This window comes from Petaurus breviceps, unplaced genomic scaffold (assembly GCF_028583685.1).
Source record: "Petaurus breviceps papuanus isolate PSGF00001 unplaced genomic scaffold, PetGlider_PUasm1.0 378, whole genome shotgun sequence".
NCBI classification, from domain to species: domain Eukaryota; kingdom Metazoa; phylum Chordata; class Mammalia; order Diprotodontia; family Petauridae; genus Petaurus; species Petaurus breviceps.
The window spans coordinates 204524-215744 of record NW_027186302.1 but is presented as its reverse complement, the minus strand read 5'-3'; positions in this window follow the sequence as shown (position 1 = coordinate 215744).

The window sequence follows — 11221 nt, the reverse complement described above, 5'->3', positions numbered from 1 at the left end:
AAGAATAGGATAAATGGGTGGTGGGATAGGATTGAGGGAAATAAAGTCTTTCACAACATGACTATTTGGGAGTGTTTTACATGACTACACATGTATAACCTGTACCAAATTTCCTGCCTTTTCAATGAAGGGTGGTTGTGAGGTTGGAAGGAAGAGAATTTGGCGCTCAAAGTTTTTTTAAATGAATGTTAAAATTTGTTTTTGCATATAACTGGTAAAATAAGATACCCAGCCAATGGAGTGTAGAAGTCTATCTTGCCCTACAGGAAAATAGATGGAGAAGAGGAGAAGAGAAGGGCGGGAGGGGGTGAAAGAAGGAAGAGAAGAGGGAGGGAGGGGAGTAGTAAGAAGCAAAACATTTTTTGAGGATGGATATGGTGAAAGGAGAGAGAATAAAATAAATTGGGGTAAGGGGGAGAGGATGGAGGGAAATAAAGTTAGCAATAGTAACTGTGAAAAAAAATTGAAGCAAGTTTCTTTGAAAAACATTTTATTTTTCTGGCATATAGAGAACTGTGTCAAATTTATAAAAATAAGAGCCATTCCCCAATTGAAAAATGATCAAAAGATAGGATCAGTTTTCAGATGAAGTAATTAAAACTATAACCACATGAAATGAAAATTTCTAACTCACTACTGATCGGAGAAATGCAACCCAAAAATATTTCAACCTCATACCTATTAGATTGACTAATAGGATAGAAAAGGAAAATGACAAATGTTGGAGGTAATGTGAGGGAAATGTGACATTAATGTACTGATGTCAGAGTTGTGCACTGATTATTCTAAAGAGCAATTTGGGACTGTGCCCAAAGGGCTATAAAACCATGCATACCCTTTGACTTTGCAATACCACTACTTGGTCTGTATCCCAAAACAGATAAAACCAAAAAAGGAAAGGACCTATGTGTACAAAAATATAGCAACTCCTTTCTAGGAGTAAAGAATTAGAAACTGAGGGAATGTCCATCAAGTGGGGATTGACTGAACAAGTTGTGGTATATACATGTAATGGTATACTTGTGTGCTATAAGAAATGAACAGGCAGACTTCAGAAAAACCTGGAAAGACTTATATGAACTGATGCTGAGCAAAGTGAGCAGAACCAGGAGAATATTGTACACAGTAATAGCCACAGTGTGCAATGACTGATTTTGATACTTAGCCCTTCTCAGCAATGCAAGGACCTAAAACAAATCCAAAGGACTCATGATGGAAAATGCCATACGCATCCAGAGAAAGAACGATGAAGTCTGAATGCAGATTGAAGCTCTTTTGTTTGTTTCTTTTGTTTTTTTTTTCTTTCTCATGGTTTCTCCCATCCGTTATAACTCTACAACATGACTAATATGAAAATAGGAAGATTTAATAGGAATGCATACATAGAGCTTATATGAGATTGCATGTTGAAAACAAAAAGTAAATAAACAAAAAGAAATGATGAGCAGGATGCTCTCAGAAAAACCTGGAAGAAAATCAAGTGAAAACCTACTTGAAATAATAAACAACTTTAACAAAGTTGCAGAATATAAAATAAACCCACATGAATCATCTGTATTTTTATACATGACTAACAAAGACCAACAGCAAGAGACAGAAAGAGACATTCCATTTAAAGTTACTGTAGATATTATAAACTATGTGGGAGTCCACCTGACAAAACAAACCCAGGAACTATATGAATACACTTACAAAACACTTCTCACACAAATAAAGTCAGATCTAAATAATTGAAAAAACATCAGTTGCTCGTTGGGTAGGCTAATATAATAAAAATGACAATTCTACCTAGATTAATTTACTTATTCAGTGCCATACCAATCAAGCTACCAAAAAATTTATTTTTTAGAGCTAGAAAAAATAATATCAAAATTCATCTGGAAGAACAAAAGGTCTAGAATTTCAAGGGAATTAATGAAAAGAAATGCTAGGGAAGGTGGCCTAGCCATACCAGATCTTAAATTGTATTATAAAGCAGCAATCAGGAAAACCACTTAGTAGTGGCTAAGAAATAGAAAGGTAGATCTGTGGAATAGATTAGGTACACAAGACACAGTAGTCAATGATCATAGCAATCTACTGTTCGATAAACCCAAAGACCCCAGTTTCTGGGATAAGAACTCACTGTTTGACAAAAACTGCTGGGGAAACTGAAAAATAGTATGGCAGAAACTGGGCATAGACCAATGTCTGACACTGTATACTAGAGTATAGTCCAAATCGGTACGCAATTTAGATATAAAGGCTGATACTATAAACAAATTAGGGGAGGAAGGAATAGTTAATCTGTCAGATTTATGGAGAATGGAGAAATTTATGACCAAACAAGAGATAGACAACATTATGAAATGCAAAATGGATAATTTTGATTACATTAAATTAAAAAGGTTTTGCACAAACAAAGCCAATGCAACCAAGATCAGGAGGGAAACCGAAAACTGGGAAAGATACCACCAGTCTCTCTGATAAAGACCTCATTGCTAAAATATATAGAGAATTGAATCAAATTTGCAAGAATAGAAGGCCTTTCCCAAGTGATAAATGGTCAAAGGATATGAACAGTTTTCAGAGGAAGAAATTAAAGCTATCTATAATCATATGAAAAAATGCTCTAAATCACTATTGATTATAGAGATGCAAATCAAAACAACTCTGAGGTACCACATGGCACCTATCAGATTGGCTAACATGACAAAACAGAAAAATGATAAATGTTGGAGAAGATATCGAAAAATTGGAATGCTAATTCATTTTTGGTGGAGCTATGAGCTGATCCAACTACTCTGGGGAGCAATTTGGAATTTTATTCAAAGAGCTATTAAAATGTGCATACCCTTTTACCCAGCAATACCACTTTTAGGGCTGCATGCCAAAGGGATCATAAAAAAGGGGAAAGGACCCACATTTACAAAAATATTTATAGCAGCTCTTTTTGTGGTGCCCAAAAGCGGAAATCAAGGAAATGCCCATCAGTTGCAGAATGGCTAGTGAAGTTGTGGCATATGAATGTAATGGAATGCTATTGTGCTATAAGAAATGATGAACGGGCAGGCTTCAGAGAAATCTTAATGTATATGAACTGATGCTGAGTGAAGAGAGCAGAACAAGGAGAACATTGGACACAGTAACAGCCACAGTGTTCAAAGACTGATGTTAATAGACTTAGCCCTTCTCAGCAATGCAGGGACCTAAAATAGTTCCAAAGAACACATGATGGAAAATGCCATATTCATCCAGAGGAAGAAGGATGAAGCCAGAACGCAGAACAAAGCTGACTAATTTCTTTTTTGTTTTGTTTTATGTTGTTCCTTTTTCTTTCTCATGTTTTTTCCCATTCGTTATAATTCTTCTATACAACATGACTAATGTGAAAATAGGTTTAATAGTGCTAGAAATAACCAAGAATTTTCCCTGACCATGAGTGAATTTAGGAAAAAAAAGATTTTTATTTCATGTCATTTCAGATGGGTAACCTGGTCTTTTACAAACAAACCCTGTGAAAGGTGCAAATACAAAGTTAAGCTAGTTACAAAGTCCTTTTATAAGTCATCCATTCACATCTTGAATGCCATTGGTTAGCATTCTAGGGTTCACTAAATCCCACTCCTTGATTACATGTTTTTATTTCCACATTTCAGTTTCCCCTCCCTTCTCATCCTCATATACTTTATTCTTTTTTGAAGGGCAGTTGGGGTTAAGTGACTTGCCCAAGGTCACATGGCTAGGTTGTGTTTTTTTGGTGTTAAGTGTCTGAGGCTGGATTTGAACTCAGGTCCTCCAGACTCCAGAGCTGGTGCTCTATTCACTGCGCCACCTAGCCTCCTCTACTTTATTTTTTATAAAAGGAAATGCCAAGCCAGAATGTTTTTAGTCTCCTCCCTGATGAGGGATGGCTCCCAATAGGTTCAGCAGGGACTCTGCTCTTATCTTAAGACCAGAACCTGTGATTCAGTCTGGAAAAAATTCAGCTCAGCCTTTCTTGGAGTCAGAGTTGAAAAAGTTTATTTTATGCTTTACAGCGGGCAAGGATCCTTAGGGGACCTGCAAGTGAAAGGGGGAACAGGCTTTTACTTTTAAAGGGTAGGGCTGCGATTGTCAGGGCTGACCCGATGGATGTAAGGGACTTCAGTGCATAGATAAAAGTTTGAGGAGTTTAACTTGGAGATGAGATTTGGGCCAGGTCAGGTCTCATAGACAAAGGATGGGGATGAGGATCATAAACCCAGACTCTGCCTCAGATAATGGTACTTTTATTATTGATATCCTGGGCTAGAATCTTCAGACTCAGCCTTGGTCAAATCTCTTGGCAATTGAGGAGAAACCTTTTTTGTCCTAACTGATGCAGACAAATGGGGATGATGGGGTGCTTGGGATTATGTTTGTAACATCAATTTGTAATACCAACTTGTAACATCAGTAATGATGGGGTGCTTGGGATCTATGTTTGTAACATCAATTTGTAAAACTTTGTAACAGTCTGTAAAACCAGTCTGTAAAATCCCTTTCCCAGCCTCAAACTCTGCCCCTTCCGCCTATCCACACTCTGTCTAGGCAACGACTCCTTTGTCCTCGCTTCATCTCCTCATGTCTCCTCCTGTCTGACCTTTTGGTATTGTAGCAGCAAGCACCCCAAGCGTCCTCAGGGTTTGCCGCCACCACAGGTTCTTGGATCTGCTTTGATAAAGGAAAGCAACTCAAAATGGGTTAACAAGCTTACTTTAATCAGTCAGACATATATCGTTTACCTTGTTCAGGGGAAAAAGGTCAGCACCCCGAACTTCAGAATATACAGGCAGAATTATCAAGACAGAAACAGATCAAGTAGACAGCTTTCCAAACTGTCCAACCATTACATCCATACCCAGTCAACATCTGGGTTTCCATATCTGGGCTTTTCAAAGCCGGTGGACTCTCAACAACGGCTTCCCAGAATTCAGATCAAATCACAGAACACTTCTCAAAGTGAGTCCCAAAACAAAGCTACACATCAGGGCTTACATAGCCTTCTCCTGGCTCAGAGAATGTAACAACCTTATTGACTCACTGGCCAATCAAGAAGTATCTACTGAAAAACAAGCCTCCCTCCCCAGGCTTCAGGTGCACTTTAGCCTAGGTGCAGGGAAGATCTTCCAAATTTGCCTTCCCATTACAGGTATACAGGAGGAAGCCTTCTCAGTACAAAAAAAAGTAGTAATTTGCAAGTTGTTGGGAGCCAGCTTCCCCCACTGCCCTCTACAAGCAAGTTTTGTCTCTGGCATTAGCCATCAATATGGCTTCATATAATTTCTGTTTTTATTTCATTTCTGTGGAAACAAAATTCAGTCTTGTCTTACAATAGAAGTGGATGTGTGGAGCCCATATCAGATTGCAAGCCCTCGTGGGGAGGGAGGTGACTTGGATACAGAAGTGCCGTAAGGGGTAATATTAAGGGTTGCTTTTTCAGTACCTTGGGAGGCCCCCCTGAGCCTGAGGGCATCCTGGAGTCTCTTCCCTTGTGTTGAAATACCATAAAACTTCCCCCTGGTCCTGGACCTGGACCATGGAATTCCTTGTCTCCCCCATCCTGGGTCATAAAATTTCCCGTTTCCCTTATCCTGTGTCATCCATCTTCCTCATCCTGTCCTTAATTAGAACCCCCATTAGAAACCCTAAAATTACATCATCATCCTACAGGCTGTGTAGCTTTCTGTCTATATGAGTCTGGTCCTTTTCCTATATCAGTGCCTTTGTTTAGCTCCTTGCTGAGGATCAGGCCAGCTGCTTGTGCATCAGTAAAGCTCCCAATGGCTAAAGAGGAGGTCTGAGTGAATTCTTTCAGAAACCTGAACCAGCTCTCCCAACTCTGATCTCAGTCATTTGGTACCAAAACCCAGGAGTCCAAGTGTTAATTGGACTCCCATGATCTTCTCCTAGCCACTAGGATAATAGGTAAACACCCTTTGCTTTGTTCTCTTCCCCAGACCTTTGTGCTCCCACTGTCTCCCTAGCAGTGAGACCCCCAGCGTGCCCAGACACTGCCAGCAGCTTCTGAGGGTCCACTGACCTCTGGGTGGTCAGTCGGGCTGTGGACCCTCATAGAAGGAGATGCCCTTGTGCTGGGTGGGTCACATTTGTTTTCTCCCCTCTGTCCTGGGACGCTGGGGCAAGAAGTGAGAGGTTGCTAGGAGGAAAATTTGGGAGATCAGATTAGGGAGAGTTTCACCTTCCCCCACCTGGCAAAAGGAAGGAGAAGGGGCAGCAGCTACAGCCTGGAAGTATCCAGGTTCAGCACATAGTCACAGCCCTGGAGAGAAGGTGATGGAAGGGAGAAGGGTCAAGGTAAAGAAGCCAGCCAGTCATCTGCACTTGGTAAGGCAGCCCATCCTTCTATCAATAATTTCATATGAGCTGGAAAAGCAATTGATATCATCTGAAATTTATTATTTGTGTTACAGCTAAAACAATTTGGCTATCACTTATAAAAATTGTAAGATTGCTGGTTATGTTTTAATGCTAAAACCTAAAGCTGGTAATTGATTATTCTGTGGGGGGGGGGGGCATGGAAAAGAGTGTTCTGCCCATTCAGAGCAGTCCTCAGGGCTAGTTCAAAGCACAGCTCATAGCGGTGCTAAGGATAGATGTCTTGGATTAAGCAGCCCCTCTCCATTCTCCCTAATTTTATAAACTTGCCAAAGAGCTTGTTTGGGTTATGGAATTCCTAAACAGGGAATTTGGCATGATGAGAATTTGTGAGTATATGGCCTCTTGACTTTTGAATGAGGACAAGTTTAAATTTGAGATTTAAGTCCTTGTAAAATTCTTGATTACCGAAACTTGTCATCTGAGGTGCAAGCTCTTGGGACTGTAATGGATTTATTTTGAGTTGTCTGATGGATTGTAAAAATTCCATCAATAGTCAATCATCCACCTTCTGAGAAAAATCCAACAAAGTACTCAGAGAATGTGACTGCTACAGGTGTAGCTTTACTTGCTCTTATAGTTGGTCTGTGTCTGGAAAAGCTGAGAGGACGCTCCTAGCCTCAGCCTAGGATGGGATGCTGGCTCAGTTTCCCCATTGTGTTCCTTTGAAAATGACCACTTCTCACCTGACTATTCCCGAGTCTGGCTATGAGGTGGAATTGGTGATGCCTGGTTGGAAAGCTAATATTTTATCTCATCTTGCCCTCGCCTTTCATTTTTATGGTAAATTTCTCTAATCAAGGCAAGTGGTCAGTGAAAGAGATGTGAGCACAATGCAAGAGTGTGACTGTGCTCTTTTCAGTCTGAATTGGCAGTTATTCTGTGCCCCAGTTGGGTAAAATTGCATGCCGCTGTAAGATTAAATCCTGGAATAGAACACTCTTGCTGAAGGATATGGGAATGTTTAGACAAAAGGGAAAAGAAGTTTGTGAAGCAAAGGGACAAACACAATGTTGAATCATTATCCCATAGACTAAGGCTGCGACATCTCTGAGCTATTGCCATAAAGTATGTGTTCAAAATCGGAACCATTCAGCCTCGGACAATATTCCTTTTTGAAATCTTGAACAACTTAGTAAATGGGTATTTGGCCTAATCATCTGCCTGTTACTAGATGTAGGTCCTTAAATGTTTCCAAATGATGTTAGGATCATTGGGCATTGGTACAACGGATTGAGGGACATAGCTGTGATTCTATTATTTACTGAAACGAGATCAGAAATGTCTTCTGTTTGAGGAGAAGAGCTGCAGTGCAAATTTCTTCGAGGGAGGTAACTGATGGAACGCTTTTGCATTAATGGGAAAGTTAACTTCATTCAAAGTTTGTTACTGTTGTGGACATGATGCCTGTTTCTACTGTGCGTTCTGTGGTGCAGCGTGTGTCATAAACAGCATTGACATACACTGTTGGGAATTCATTGCTTATGGATCCTCCCAGGTCTTTTGTGATAACTGGAGTAAAAGTCGGCCTCTTCTAAGGGAATTCCTGTGTAACTGCTGAACTCAAGGGCAGAGAGCTTCTGCCTGCCCAGTGTTGTCACTTATATTTCTGTGTAGAGCTGGATCCTCAATAGCGTCTGGCCCTCCTAAAGGAATGAGAATCAGACTGGAACCTTCTGAGAACGTAACAAGATCAGGTAGTCCTGTGTGTCCAAAGCACATAACACTGTCCTGGGGCTCTTGGTTTCTTTCTTTCTTTTCCTCTGTTCCCTGTTTGGGCCCTGCATATTGAACTTGTCTGTCGGATTTGTGTCTATGCAGATGGCCATGCACCAAGGACACCTGTTCCACACCCTCCTCCCCTGCATGCTGCTTCAGCCTCACTGTGCTCCCCTCCCCGCCCCCACTCAGGCAGGGGCAGCTCTTCTGTCTCTCTTCCAAAAGCATTTGGGTGGATGGTGAAGCAGACCAGAGTGCTGAGGCAGAAGCAAGCAGGAGGCAGGATGGGAGATGGAAGATAAGATGCAGGGTGTGACCAGCCAGAGAAGTGAGCAAAGGAGACTATGCACTGAAGCCCCTCACCCTGGGGACCTGGCTGTGCTGGGTTCTGGGCCCCGCCTTGAGCCACTTCTCTTTCTAGCCCACCGATTCCGGATTCCCTCCCTGTGCCTAGGGTTAGGCCTGCACCCTCTGGACTGGAACTCAAATATGGAACTCTGTGGGGCAGGGCAGAGTACATGATTGCTGGGTGTGTCACCATCATTCCCAGGATACCAGGTTACTCCCCACAGCTCTCCCCCTATTCCCTGAAGACTCTGCATGGAATCTATCCTTTGAGCACTCAGAGGATATTACAGGCAACCTCTTACATGCAAGCTGTCCACTCCAGCCTCCTCCTGGGGTCACGGTTCCTCTCCCTTCTTTCCCCCATTCTGACCCCATTATTCATCATTTTTTAAATTTGCTCTTGTACTTAGTCCGTGCTTGTTTAACCTCCGGTCCGCTTTATGTCTTCTTGCCTGCAGAAATTCCACCTTCAGCTCTTAGGATACCAACCCCTAGACTGGGCATCCCCAAGTGGCTTGGCTCTCTCCACACTGTACTCAGTTGGCACTGCATTCCACAGTCCCAGGCTGACCACCCCTTGTCAACCAATTCTCAGCCCCTGAAATGGCCTCTTTGCTCCCGTGCAGCAGGAAGCAGCTACTGAAGACAATGGCCTTCGCCCCTTTTTCTGGAAAAAATTCTCCTGCCTAGGGGTCAAGTGGGGAAGTGATGTGTATGCCTGAGAGATAAAATTAATATTAAGGGTTGTTTTTCCAGTACTTTGTGAAACCCCTAGCTTATTCTCTAATCTGAAGGTGCCCTAAAGACTCTTCTCTTCTCTTGGAATACCATAAAACTTCCCCCTTGTCCTGGACCGTGGACTTGTCTCCCCCCATTCTGGGTCTTAAAATTTCCTGTCTCCCTTAGCTTCTGTCATCCATCTTCCTCATCCTGTCCCTGAATCTTCAACCCCCATAGAAACCCAAAAAATTACTATGTCATCCTACAGGCCGTGTAGCTTTAGATCTGTATAAGTCGGGTCCTTTTCCTATATCAGGGCATCTGTTTAGCTCCTTGCTAAATCTCAGGCCAGCTGCTTTTGTATCAATAAAGCTCCTTTTGGTTAAAGAGAAGGTCTAAGTCCTGACCTAGGGTGAGACTGGAGGAAAGGGCTCCTCCTGGGGGCCTCTGGGGCTGGGTACTGGGGGGGGACTTCTTGGAACCAGGAGGAGCCTCCCTAAGTGGGCTAGTTGGAAGCAGGAGCTGAGGTCACTCTGCCTTCCCTGGAGATGAGATCCTTCTGCCTTCTTCCCTAGAGCTGGGATCTCTCTGCCCTCCAGAAGCCAGCTCTGTGGTGCAGGTCCCAGCTGGGACTGAGCCAGGGTCCCACAGAGGTCCTGGCCTCTGCTGGCTGCCTTTGCCACTGGGTCTCATTCTCCTTATCTGACCTTTGGTAAGTGTCCGACAGGTCCTCCAGGACCAAGCCTCTCTCCTGGCCTGGCTTCCGTACTAACTCCCTGCCCCTGTTTTCCAGACTCCAGATAATTTAGAAATGTCCAGGTCACCATCCCCAGAGTAACTGTTGGGTCACACTTTCCCACATTTTAGGCTTGCCCATAGGGACCCAGAAGTCCTGCTTTTAGCCTTTCTAGCAGGATCCACATATCCTGTCTCCCTGTCTATAGCTCCTGCCTTCTAAGGATCTGCCTGCCCTGGTGACCCCACCTTGGACACAGTTACCAAAGCTCTGTCCTGGTCCCCCTGATCTGCACCCAGGGCTCTGGGGCTGGTTCCCTGTCAGATGCCAGGGGCTCCCTGTCTCCAGCTTCCCTTTAGGGATTCTGAACCTTACTCTACCAGAGGGTCACAACAGTCTCCCCAGCTGCTAGACCTCAGGACAGAGTCAGCCTGCTTCCTCAGACTCAGTGTCCCCCGGAGCCCTCTGTTCCTCCAGTGTCTCTGACCTCCCTCCATGAGCCATGTTAGATGGTCTTGCCTACCCTTCCCCAGGCCTCCTGCTCCCCTCCTCAGGTTCCATATCAGGGGGCTTCATCCCAGACTGCATTTTGTCTCCCACTCTCAGGCTGCCCCTGATCATTCCCTGGTGGCTCCATTCAAGAGTCCTCCCCCTCCTCAACCTTCCTTAGCTTCCCTTCCTCCCAGATCAAGCACTCAGCATGTTGTCTAGATAATGTGTGTTTGTTGGGGAGAGTATGATTTGTAGGGAGAGCTCTGAGTCAGAGGTCATTGAGGCCAAGACTGGTCTCACCCCACCTGGGATCCCAAACCCCTTCTGCCTGAACCAATGACATGAGGATGAGGATGTCTTGACTTGCAGGTAAATTGGATTTAAGTGGGGGTAGAGCTGTGCAAAGTCCTCAGCTTCACTTTCTTCCCCAGAGTCATTCAGAGCCCATAGGTCACAACAACTGGTGATGGCCCTGAAGGCCCTAGGAGACCTTGGCCTTTTCAAGCTAAGGTCTTTCCCAGGTCTCAGTTTGTCTGAGGCAACACCCATTCAGAGGCTTAAAGGCCAGGTAAGAAATGAGGCTAAAGACTTGCCTTCTCAAAAGAATCAATCTGGAAGGGGAAGACCGTCAGAGTTTCTGACTAAAACACGGAAAAATTGCTATTTACACTCACTTTGAACCATCAACACCTAAAAATGAGTAAGTGAGGCTGGGACCTATTATTAGCTGGTCAGTAAGAGTCAGAATGAGAAGGAAGGAAGGAAGAAAGGAAGGAAGGAAGGAAGGAAGGAAGGAAGGAAGGAAGG